The sequence below is a fragment of the Dendrobium catenatum genome, unplaced genomic scaffold (genome assembly GCF_001605985.2).
Source record: "Dendrobium catenatum unplaced genomic scaffold, ASM160598v2 fragScaff_scaffold_1395, whole genome shotgun sequence".
Lineage (NCBI taxonomy): Eukaryota > Viridiplantae > Streptophyta > Magnoliopsida > Asparagales > Orchidaceae > Dendrobium > Dendrobium catenatum.
In genome coordinates, this window is record NW_021319857.1 from 860,170 (window position 1) to 873,519 (window position 13,350).

Sequence of the window (13,350 nt, forward strand, 5' to 3'; positions counted from 1 at the left end):
AGTCGATCAGGCTGAAAAGTCAAATAAAAATGAAATACAATTAAAAAATTCACGTGTCTCATCCACGAGTCAAGATTTAATTGAAGTCCAAATACAAAGCTATGTCCAACTCGAGAACAAATAATTTCTCTTCAAAATGTCCCATAAACTAAATAGAAGTTTTCAAGTTTACAATGAAGATGATTTGACAAGCGTCTGCCATTTTTTTTAATTAAATAGTGATGCCGTGGGCACTTTAGTAAACTGGCGAATTTTATTGATGGCTGGTCAGTCTCTTTCTCTGTTCTGAGTTTGGACGAGCCTTAAGGGGCAGAAAGCCCTAATTGTTGAGATTCGGCAGGGTCTTGGATTTCATCAGATTTATACAATCCATTACCGGTTATCGTCATCTGATTCTAAAGTTCTTAGATGCAGATCGTTGCCTTTTGTGAGATCTAATTATTTGGAGCCTGCAACAAGTAAGAAAGGCGTCAAATTTTGCAGAATTTCCGTTTCATGCTGCTGTTTTAACTTTTGGGGTTATGGAATATTGATTATTTTTGGTTCTCTTTTTAACGTAAGATTTTTTTTAATATAATAATAATAATTTGTTTTTTAATTAGAGATTTTCTCCTCCGGAGATTAATCGACGGCTATGAAATTTCTGTTATGATTTTCTGAACTGCGGTTTTGAGAGAGAGATCTTGATGTTGTATTGACGCTGTAAAGCTCATGTTATTTGTTTTGGATATAAAGATAGCAACCTTTGATTCATTTGGGAATTTCATGTAGGTATTTTATGAAATCTGAAATATGGCATTTGCTTAGCCAATTTTTGGATGGTTCATGTTCACATCCACTGAAGACTAGTTCTTCTTTATTTTCTGCATTCTCTGAATGACACTGCGAGATGGACAGTAGGCAAAGATTATAAAATCATATACTTGGATGTTGAGAAGTTTGATTGTCTATCTATTTTTGTAAAGGTTGTTTATTGGAATTTCAATGTGAGAAACCTCAATTTCCCTGTTAAGCTACCACTTTTCTCCTCCCGTTGATACTTGTGCTTGCCAATCAATCCAAAACTCATCCACCTTTTCCACGAGTGTGTCACACTCCAACCCAATAAAACTCCTACAATGTAATGGACCAAATTAAGCTGAGATGCAACATATTAGAACTTCAATCAAGCATTTCTTTAAACATTATATTTGTATCTTTCATAAACAAGCTCCTCTCAGGACTAGGATCTATTTAAAAAGTTATCATTGTCTATTTGCATCACACATAGAGCCAATAATAAATCATTGAAGAATAATAACATAATTAAGAAACATAGACTGCCATTTACGTGATTGTACTATGGACATCCAAAAAGATTCATTTAATAATAAGCATGATCATCAATTAGGGTACATCTAGAAAATTTACATGTAAACCATAATTACAAAAGAGATCATACACAATCAAATGTTACCTTTCAGATTATTAACCAAAATGTGATATATCACTACTTCTCAAATACTTATCCTTTCTTAAATCCAAAAACACATTCATATACAATAGGTTAAGCAATAAGCCCAATAGGTTACATGAATCTTACTATTAAATTTAGTGTACACAAAGGCATTAATTTGTATAGTTTCAGCTTATGTCATTGATTTAAATTGTAATTATAGATGCAATTCTTGTTATGCTCATGTTAGGACATCATATTCATGTTCTTATCATGCCATAGTAATTGCAATTAATGCTTAAATATTGAGAAAACAATCATGTAAATATGCATGTTTATCATTCATATAAAACTTATGATAACAAAGTTCCATACTTTATGTGAGCTTTGAATTGGTAATATATTGCATATCTTATGCCATCTTATTATCTTATAATATAGTAGTCGACATAGTAGACCTTTCTCAATATATACCATTGTCATCACTCTGGTGTCCATTGATTCACTTTCATGACTTTTTGGTACTAATTACCAAAATAATAAAAAATCGTTAGCAATATAGCCTATTTTGGTGCATAATGCCAAAATCCTCCCTTGTACACCTTTAGAGCACCACCTGCTCTAACTTAACATAGAAAGTTTAGCCAACATGCCCTCTTGCGGGGATCTTTGTAGATCTGCTTAGCTGTGGAATTCATAACCAACTCTTCGTTGCTATAGTAATGTAAATGTGGGCAAATTTAAACATTTTAATTGTGAAATCATTGCAACATTGAGAAAATCTCGTTTAGAATGGCATATGAAGAATACTAAAAACACATGAGAACAAGAATGATCGAATCATGAGGTAGGAGGATTGTATTCTATCTCATGAGGAATAATTTATCTAAAAGATTTGACTTCTTAATCAACCCCTAAAATATTCAGATGCTTCCTCTCTCTAGCTCATCAAACTAGGTGCATAGTGCCTCTTCGTTGCTATGAAAGGGAATAAAAGGAAATGGGAAAAAAGGTAGAGAGAAGAGAAAAAATATGAGTAATAAAGTTTTTGTAAGCAAGCTTCTCTCAGCCTGATTTAATATTAAAAAATATTCCATAAAAATATGCTTAAAATTGAGTGTTTAAAACAATGATGAAAATTGTTTAAATTGTACTGGCCTATAACAAGTATCATACATTGTGTTCAATGGATTATACAAATTTTTCATAATTTGATTAGACATGCAGTCCTTTTTAGATATCAAAACTGTTGAAATTGCACGCATAATATAAAATTGTTAGAATTGTGTGTACAAAATAAAATCATATTTGTAGAAAGTTTCATAAATACATACACATGCATAAATTATATTTGGTGAGTAGTAGTTTCCTAAATGGGTAAGCATTACAATTTCCCATCTTAAGAATAATTTCATTCTCAACATTTCAACTCGTGTAATAGCCAATCAAATAACTATGGGAACAATTGCCTCATCTTAGCTTTCTTCTCCTGTGATTTTTCTTTCTGTTTTGTGCTTCCATTATACTTCTACCATAGGAATCCGCTTAGCCTCAATCGCTTCAAACCAAAATCCAGCTTTCTTTCACATTCCTTTGTGAGTGTTAAAACTTGTTGTACATCAACTTTTGCTTCTGAAACTTTGTTTGTTGCATTTTGTAATCTAAAAGTGATAAAACATGAAATACATTCTAAACCTCTTTCATATGATGTGCAGATCAATCTTTAAGCAACTTTGTGAACTCTATCAATCTCCTTGAAAGCTAATATACATTGGCTTAATTTACGATATCTTCCAAACGTGCTTCTATCTTTCAGCGAGCTCACTTTCTCAAACAAAAAGTCGCCAACTTCAATGTCATTGGCTTTTTGCTTAGATTCATAATATTTATTTTGCCTACTCTAAGCTATCTTTAATGTGGTCCTAATAATGTTGATATTTACAATTGCATCATCCGCAAACATTTCACCTAACAATCTCCTTTCTCCTACTTTTAGTGTCCATATGTATTGAAGAATGTAGTCTGTTAGACCGGTCCATCCAGTCCGACAGGATCGGCTTACGCGAACAGAGGCAGAGTTTTTCGCCTCTTGTACGCGCCGAACGCACGCACGGCAGGTGCGAGCTGTTTAGGAAGGAATTTTGAGGGAATTAGGAGGGAAATTTGAATATAGAGATTGTTTAGAGATTTTCTTTTGATTTGTATACATTAAATAGTTTGTTTTCCTAGGGTTATGACATCTTGAATTTGGCTGAAATTTGAGATATCTTAGATTTAGGTTTGCTTGTGGGTTCTTGCGGCGTCTAGAGATTTGGGAGAGATAAAACCTCCTCTCGAATAGAGGATCAATTGTATCTAAATATTTTCTGTTTCCATTTCATCAAATAATACAAATTATCTACCATTTTCCTAGTTTTTTGTGGATTTTTGTGAAGAATTCTTGTTGTTTTTCGAAGACTGATAGGAAATACTTGAAATCTACAAGTGTTTCCTATCAAATTGGTATCAGAGCCATTTTTGGGACCTTTGGTGAGCTGTGTTGGTGAATTTCAGCGACTGTTTTTGGGATTTTGAAGAAGAAAGTTGTGTTTTTGAAGGTTGAAGTCCAGATTTTTATTTCTACAAAAATCCAGGCATCAATGGCTGCTAAGAAACTGGATGCGTTGGAGGAAAGCCTCGAAGTGGAGATTGGACAAATGAAATTTAAAATTTCAGATCGCTGAACTCAAGTTTCAGATTTAAAAAAAGATATTTCAACTATCAATGATAAGTTCGATTCGAAATTTTCCATCTTGGAGGAGATGTTGAAGAAAGTGCTCGAGGTCCAAACCAAAATATCGCCGTCGGAGGTGAGGGAAAGCGCCAACAGCCACGAAAGTGGGGAAAATCTGAAGCCAATTAGACGAAAGGAAGATGAAGAGGTGGAGATTTTGGAGGGAATAGAAAAAATTCCTCTCTTAGGACTTATTCCTAGGAAGGAGTCTGGTTGAGGGTATGTAGAGAGATATGAGGGGGTTGGGCATGAGTGGAAGGATGTTGAATTTGAAAGAAGAGGGACTGAATTGAGAAGACGAGGACCTGATTATGATCGAAGAGGTGTTAAATTTGAATGGATAGTGGTTGAATATGATTGAAGGGGTGCTGAATTTGAAGGGAGGATGTGGGTTTGTGATGAAAGGTTTGGGTATGAACGTAGAAGGAATGATTGGGGCACTTGGGAGGAATCCTCCCTTGGGGAAGGGGAAATTATGAAGGGAACAGAGGGAAAGGTGGTGATCTGAGGGTGTGGAAACTGAAGATGTCTATCTTGAGAGAGATGAAGCACATGGGTGGATCTACAGGGTAGAAAATTACTTTACTATTAATAGGTTGATGGAGGAGAAGCTGACGACAGCCAGGATGTTCTTGGAAGGGAAATCTTTAGCATGATACCAATGGAGGGATACGAGGAAACTGATAAGGACCTGGAAGGAGTTTAAGGATTGGCTATTGGAACATTTCCAAACCAACAGGGGAGGGGACTTCTGCGAGTAGTTCTTTGCTTTGATGCATGAGGGGACAGTGATGGAGTACCGTGAGCAATTTGAGTACCTTGAAAGTCGATTGGATCGGCTTCCAGAGACTTAATGGAGGGGAACTTTATGAAGGGACTGAAACCAAAGATCCGCGCAGCAGTCAGAGTGATGAGACCTCGGGACTTGGGAGAGTCTATGGAGCTAGCTCAGCTGGTGGAGGATCAGTGGCACCTGAAAAAAGGAGCAAGAGGCAACAGTTTAGGAGGCTCGTACAGAATGACCACCACCTTTTTGGCAATCAAGGAGCCAACACCAGGTACTCTTAGGGATACTTCGAAAGAGAAGACAGCCGGAGGAAGATCTAGGGACAACTTCAAGAAGCTTACAGAAATAAAATTATAGGAGAAGAAGGCGAAGGGGATCTGTTTCAGATGTGACGAGAGGTATACGCTTTGGCACAAGTGAAGGACCGAACTCTTCAGATTCTTACCGTTTGTAATGAAGAAGGAATGAATGAGGGTCTTGTCTTTCCACCTTGCAAATAAGGTGGATCTTTGGGAGGGGAGTATTGCTAGATCGGTCCAGTTGGTCCGACAGGACCGGCTTACGCGAATAGAGGCAGAGTTTTCCGCCTCCTATACGTGCCGAAAGCATGCACGACGTGCATGAGTTGTTTAGGATGGAATTTTAAGGGAGTTAGGAGGAAAATTTGAATGTAGGGACTGTTTAAGGATTTCATTTTTATTTGTATGCATTAAACAGTTTGTTTTCCTAGGGTTAGGACATTTTGAATTTTGCTGAAATTTGAGATCTCTTAGATTTAGGTTTTCTTTTATTCTCTAGCGGCGTCTAGAGATTTGGGAGAGATAGATCCTCCTCTCGAATAGCGGATAAATTGTAGGTATTTTTCGTTTCCATTTCATCAAATAATATATCTATTGTTTTCCTTGTTTTGTGTGGATTTTTGTGGAGAATTCTCGCTGTTTTTCAAAGAATGATGGGAAATACTTGAGATCTACAAGTGTTTCCTATTATAGTATTAACCACATCCTCCTCCATCTTTATTTGATGATAACCAAACCTCGAAATCTATATTAGAAAATACAGATGCACTTTCAAATTGTTCAAACAAATTATCTGTCATGTATAATGGTACTATTTCTTAATTGTCACCTAATTCAGTATCAATAAATATATATATACATACACACACACACGAGCTTCCTAGGGTGACATATATGATTTGATAAACCTTTATCTACCAACTCTTACAACTAGACATTTAACACCCATAATTCTCTAGGGGCTTTCCTAAAAAGAGTCATCTATATTTGCAGTACTAAGTATCAACCAATAGAATATTCTACTTTTCATTCAAGAGATAAATTCACCAACATATCGAAAAATACATATATGAATTCTTTCACTTTAGTTACTTCATCTAACTTTCCTACTGACTTAATCTCATCTTTCTCATGTGCAAGTCTATGCTCTATCAATCTGAATCGTTGAAATTAGAGTAGAGAACACACTATATTTCTTTGACGGCATATCTTATGATTATCACTAAAAAATAATGTCATCTTTTTCGTCCACTATCTGTGCTACATATTTACTTAGCCGACACATTCCGAATGTCACTTGAATTTAGTCAATGATAACACTATCAACTTAGACTTTAACCTTTAAATAGATATGTATGTATGATATATGCAAGCATAACTTGCTACCATATAATTTTAAGTAAGCAACATAATGGATAAACCATTATGTAGTGTAACAGGAGGAAAATATAATAATTTAAATATTGCACATAAATGAACGAATTGCCAACATTGGAATCAAATTGGATTATACTCTGATGTTTAAAAATGAGATTTGTAATTGTTTCAACATCAATAACATTCTTAATTCATGTTGAATCAAACTGGACAACAGTTTCCATCGGATCAACTTCAGTTTTGGTGAGAAACACTTGGGAACTCAAGTGTTTCCTATCACAAACCATACAACCTATTTGCGTAGGTGTATATGTTGTTGGGGTCTGTTCCATTTGAAAGACTCAATTTTGTTGCAATCTTCCTCCACCTCTTTTTGTAGAAACCTCACTGTATTTTCTTGAATTAATTGTCATCTATCTCCACTGCTGCATCAATCTTTTAAAAGGACAAAATTGAGAAAAAATATTCATGTAGTCGACCCTACGTAGTGGGACTAAGCCTTGATGTTGTTTGTTATCTCCACTGCTGCATCAATCCTTTAGATTTGAACTCTGACTTGCCTTCATACTCTTGCATTTTACAATCTTTGTTTTTTTGATCCACTTCATTGCATCCAAAATATTGATCTATTGCAAAGAAACACTTACCCCATATGTTCCTTCCCTCATACTACATTAATGCCAACATATCCTCCAGTAACACTTGATTTTTCCTTGATTCTTCATGTCAAAACTTGGATGCCTGCCCATTAAAGCTACTCTTAAATGTTTCGTAATCAAATCCCTCTTGCCAATCTCCCATTTATGTAAGGCGTGAAGAGAGAGAAGCTCCACAAATTGAGGAAGGATTTGGAAGAAGTTTTTCGGTTGCATTCTTTGTAAATGGAGGATGGTGGCCGGTCATCCTTGGATGACCGGAACACCAATTCTCTTAGATCTACCGCGCGTCCAACTTTGTTGGATACAAAAGGTAGTTTTACATTCAATCGCAGCTTTTCTAGTTTTTTTAACTCTCCTCTAGTGAATAGAGAGGGAGGTTTGGCTTCTAAGAAAAAATCTTTGATGGAGAGTGGTAAAGGAAAAGAAGTTTTGGATGCTTTGAAAAGTAAGTCTTGCTCATCCTTGCCGGTTTTTATCCCTAGAGCTAATGATTTGGAGGCTTCCACCTCTGGTGGCACCGATCACAATTTGAATAATTCTAATGTGTGGATTAAAAAACCACACATTAAAATTAATTCAACTAAAATTCATGAAGGAAGTAAAGATGCTAATGTGGTTAAACTTGACTTAGAAAATGAAAAATCCAATGTTCATGTTCTAAGAAATTCATTGGTAGTGAAGATCATTTGCAAAAACTTGCCCCTCTCAAATTATGATTTTGAATTAAGGAGGCAATGGGTTAAATTTGGAGGATTTCATATTACTTCACTTGGATTAGATTGGTTCCTTTGCTCCTTTCAATCTCAGGAAGTGATAGAGGAAGTTCTCAATGGAGGTCCTTGGTACGTGGGAGGTTTTGTCATTGGACTAGATAAATGGACTTCCAATTTTTCTCCTTATTCCTTGGATGGGATTTCTTCTCCGATTTGGGTTCGTCTTCCCCACTTGCCGTTACACTTCTGGGACGAAACCAACATTACGAGAATTATTTCGAGTATAGGGACTCCATTATTATTGGATGGCAACATGTTTAGATGGGGGAGAAGGGAATTCGCTAGAGCATGTGTTCGGGTAAAATTGAACTCGAAACTCCCTAGTGGTATTTGGGTTGAAGGTATTCATGGCAGATTTTTTCAGAAATTTGAATTTGAGAATTTATCTTCAATTTGTTTCAAATGTGGAAGAATTGGACATAAAGATGTGGTATGTCCATATGGTTCTCAAAATCTTGATTTAATTGATAAGAAAGTTCATAAATAGAATTTATTAGTTGAAGATAGATCTTACGGACCTTGGATGCATGTCAAATTTAAATCTAATAGAAAGATTAAAAGTGTTAAGAGGGATTCTCAATTAAATCATGGAGCAGATTTTCAACTAGTTCGTCGGATTTCAGAACGCCATCCTTTGAAGACAGACCAAAATTCAGTAGAAAAAATTGTTGAAATCAAGGGAGGAGATGAAGTTGCAGTTAGCCTAAATTCAAATTTGTTGGTTGAGCCGGTTATAGCTCATAATACAAATATTGAATACAACCAATCAGGTTCATTGATTACTGAAATTAGAGATAAAATTACTGAAGTTAATTTGGTGATTCCATCAGATGAGGTAGATTATAATGGAGTTCAACATAACATGGCTGAAATTTCGGGATTTCAAAATTCAAATTTTGAAATCCCACAAATCATGGAGGCAGATAAGGTTGTTGAGGAGCTGAAGCCGGATTTTACTCCAACAAATCCAGCTGGACAAATTGCTATTATTCCATCGGGGATTGCTGGGAATTTGGATATTCAAATCCCACAAACGATGGAGGCTGTTAAAGAGAAATTTGAGGAGCAGATTTCGGTTTTGACTCCTAAGACTGCAAATAATTCAGGTAAATTTGCTAATAATGATAAAATAAGAGATGGCTTTTCTAATACCATCTCTCCTTCTTCCACAATCAGTTTGAAGTTCAAAAAAACTATTTTATTAAAGAATAAAAAAGGTTCTTCGTTGGAGCTAGTTTCTTCCGGCTCTAAACATAAGCTGTTCAAAGAACTACAAGAGCTAGGACCGGTGAAAGATCAAACTAGGAGGATTACTGATCACAGAACGAAGAATGATTTGAAAAGTTCTTCTCAAACATTTCAGTAATATGATACCCGAAATTCTCATTGCAATCTGCAAAGTCTTAAGAGACATTAAGTTGGGAATTCTAATCAAAGAATTTTCCATTTTTATTGCTTGGTATTACAAAATAGATATTTGGAAAAGACATCTAAAATACCTATTATTGTTTTTCATAGGTGATTTGAGATTGTCTTATCATTTTTGTATTTTTCTTTTGATTTTCTTTAATAGCTGTTTTTTTCATTTGGCATTTTTGTTTTTTAAACTTACTATATTTGTTTATGGGATCGTTACTAGATCCTATTCTTTAACTGGATGGGAACTCTGGGATACTAACCAATCCTCGGGTTGTTTCAAATTATTGGTATCCCCTGCATCTCAACGGTTTCAAAATAGAAAACAGTGGGTTCCATTTCAAATTAATAGGTTTAATGATAACAAAATTGCTTTCAATAAGGATCCTTTTTCTCTTGATCAAGGATCTTTTAGTTTTTTATTTTCTAGTTTGTATTAGGTTGTTATTCCTTTATTTCTAATGCAACTTTGCATTTTCTAAAAAAAAAAAAAAAATCTCCCATTTATGTTGTTCAATGGCGCTGTCAACATCTCTTGCTATTTCTACTAATTCAACAAGCTCTTTGATTCTGAAATGATTTAAAAGTACTCTCAAGCTATCCTTCAAACTTCATAAGAACTTTTAAGACTTCCTCTTGGGGTCCTAACTTGATTCGACATTTTCCACCTTGCTGATGTTGGGATGAACTAGTCTCCAAAAACTTTTATGATCTCCACCCTAGTGATCATAGAGTTTAATCTCCTTTGCAACTTTTCCATCTGCTATCCTATCCTCTAATGCTTTACTTCCCCTCCAAATAAATATATAGCCATGGTACCTTCTGAACTTCAAGGTTTCTCATACTATTATAGATTTTTCTCCATGCATAACAGCTAATCCTTAGTACCCTTGGGCTTTATTTTGAATAGAAGCAACTTCATCTCTGAAATGTATTCAAATGCATGGCTATCTTATCTTCTCTGCTAACAGACTGGGATTCTCTAGTCTACTTGCAAATTTCATCATAGAGTGTAAAATGTAAAATCGACAATTCTCTTTTCCAGCCACTTTCTATTCCCTTAACAAACCTTGCCTGAAACTTTGACCATTTAACATATCTTGCTCTTGTGTCATATGATCACTAAACTACCACCACCACCTCCACCATCTAACCAATTTACATATGCTCATAACACATACAAATTTATTGCTCAGTAGGCAAACAAGTAATTTCATATTAACACATGCATTGTAACGTCATATTAAGCTAACCATTATCTACAAAGCAACATATGACAGAGGTTTTAATTCAACACTTCTAAATCCATCACTTTCATATCACTTTTCTATCACACCCTAACCTATTGTGAAAAATACATCACATTAAGATGGTTAATGCTAAAATATATTCACATTAAGTTGGATAAGTGTAACAAACAGTTCTTTTTTTTAGTGGCGGCACATATCTAAATTTAATGTGAATATTTTTTAACATTAACCATCAATTGTTTCAATCTTGATTTTTTTAGCAATATTTGACAGTTTTAAATTTTTTGATTTTTTAATAAAAATAATAAAGAAATTAATTACACCAATTTATAATTATTCTGGTTTAATGTTTATATTCAAAGACCAATATATGATTATTCGCTTCTCAATATAAGTCTCAAAGTATTATTCATCTCTTAACATCAATTTCACAACACATACAATGAACATAAATTAATATGCAATCCTCAAAATCATTTTCAAGCACGTTCATTTAGTTGGATAAGTGTAACAAACAGTTCTTTTTTTAGTGGCGGCACATATCTTAATTTAATGTGAATTATTTTTAACATTAACCATCAATTGTTTCAATCTAGATTTTTTTAGCAATATTTGACAGTTTTAATTTTTTTTTTATTTTTTAATAAAAATAATAAAGAAATTAATTACACCAATTTATAATTATTCTGGTTTAATGTTTATATTCAAAGACCAATATATGATTATTCGCTTCTCAATATAAGTCTCAAAGTATTATTCATCTCTTAACATTCAATTTCACAACACATACAATGAACATAAATTAATATGCAATCCTCAAAATTATTTTCAAGCACGTTCATTTAAGTTGTAAATGAATCTTGTTTTTTAAATTAATTGCTTAAAAAATTTCTGATATATATAGATAAAATAAGTAAGAAAAGAAATAAATGGGAAATAAAATATTTTAGAAATTATCATTTGATAATTAAAAACTGATTGAGTATAAATATTTTATTTTGACCTATTTGATTTATTTGTTCTTGGCTTCATAAACTAGGTGGGCATCATTCAAAACTATTACAGAATTAATGAGTCAAAGATGATGAGATGAGCCTAAGTATTAAAATGGAGAGAGGGGGCACGTGACCCTAGAACCTTATACTTGTATTTAAATTTAAGCTGGGTTTTGGAAGTTGAGGAGAACCTCAAGCAAGTCTTCCTTTAAACATTAGATTGATATATTTTATGCATAAGTTTTGCACAAGATCATGATCCATCTAGAAAAATTGCTTGCCCATTTACATCATGCATAGAACATCAATAAAACTAATGAATCATCAAATAACAATAATTGTGGAATTAAGAAACATAGGATTTCGTTTATATAATTGTTCAATTTACATCCAAAAGGTTTCGATTACAATAATCATGTTGATCTATCAGGCTACATCAACAAAATATTCATGTAAACATTGATAACAAAAGAGGTCATACACATATCCAAACTAGTACCTTTAAATCATCAACTTACAAGAGATCAAGTTCTACATAGGTTCTTTCCCTTTCCTGAGACCAAACAACACACAAATACAATAGGGTGAGCAATAAACCCAATGGTTTACATAAACTCTATTGTTAAATTCAATGCACAGAAATGAATCAATATGCATGCTTGTAGTTTGTCATTGATTAAAATTGTAATCATGGATGCGATGACTTCTATGGGTTTTTATAAAATATTATACTCATTTTCTTATCATTTATAGTAATTGTGAGTAAATAACACTTGCATCACAAGAAAACAAACTTATAAATACGTATGATTGTCGATCATATAAAGTATTTTATAACAACATTTCATACTTCATATGAGTTAAGTATTGGTATGACTTTGCATATTTTACATTGCCTTATTATCTTATAATATCTTAGTTGACATTGTAACATTTTCCATCATATCTACTGTCATCACCATAGTACCGTTGACTAACTTTTGTGTCCTTATTGTATTGAATTAATGAAAATTCATCTATAATACAACCTGGACTCTTAATGCATAGCACCAAAATCTTCTCCTGTACGCCTTGTGAGCAAAGCCAATCAACTTATCCTCTAGCATGAAAATTTATAGATTTGCCCAATAGTGCTATTTATAACCTACATTTTCCATCACATGTACATACATTCTTTGCATTCATAAAATCATCAACCATGCCTCACACATTGTCTGGCATGTAACACTATAATAGCCATGTCATTTGCATCAGAATATACAAGATTAAGTTTTCATCACCATGGTCATGCTAATCATATAAGTACTAGTAAACTATATGGACACACATGCTGATAATTCTGTAGAAATTTGTCTAGACTCATGGAAAACACATATGATTTTTTAGGAAATATCAAGAGACATGCAGAGACATTTGTAAAGTAACGGCCCTTTGATTCCACCATCATGTGTGCTATGTATATGGTGCATCATGTGTGTAATATATGAGGCATATGGTGACGTGATTAATAACCATCACAATACAAACATACACGTTACTACATACATAGTGTAAAATATTGTTAGAAACACAAAACTCTTTAATTA

At 33.8% G+C, this 13,350-nt stretch overlaps 1 protein-coding gene across 3 annotated transcripts in view; it reads left to right on the plus strand.

The window, feature by feature from the left end:
- The first annotated feature begins 230 nt into the window (after window positions 1–230).
- LOC110099877 (uncharacterized WD repeat-containing protein C2A9.03) overlaps window positions 231–13,350 on the plus strand; it is a 34,767-nt gene continuing 21,647 nt past the window's right edge. The window contains exon 1 of one of the 3 annotated variants that reach the window (XM_028699819.1): window positions 231–458. The gene's annotated coding sequence lies outside the window, so the exon portion shown is untranslated. The remainder of the gene's footprint in view (window positions 459–13,350) is intronic. The other 2 variants (XM_020827178.2, XM_020827179.2) reach the window with 2 other exon arrangements.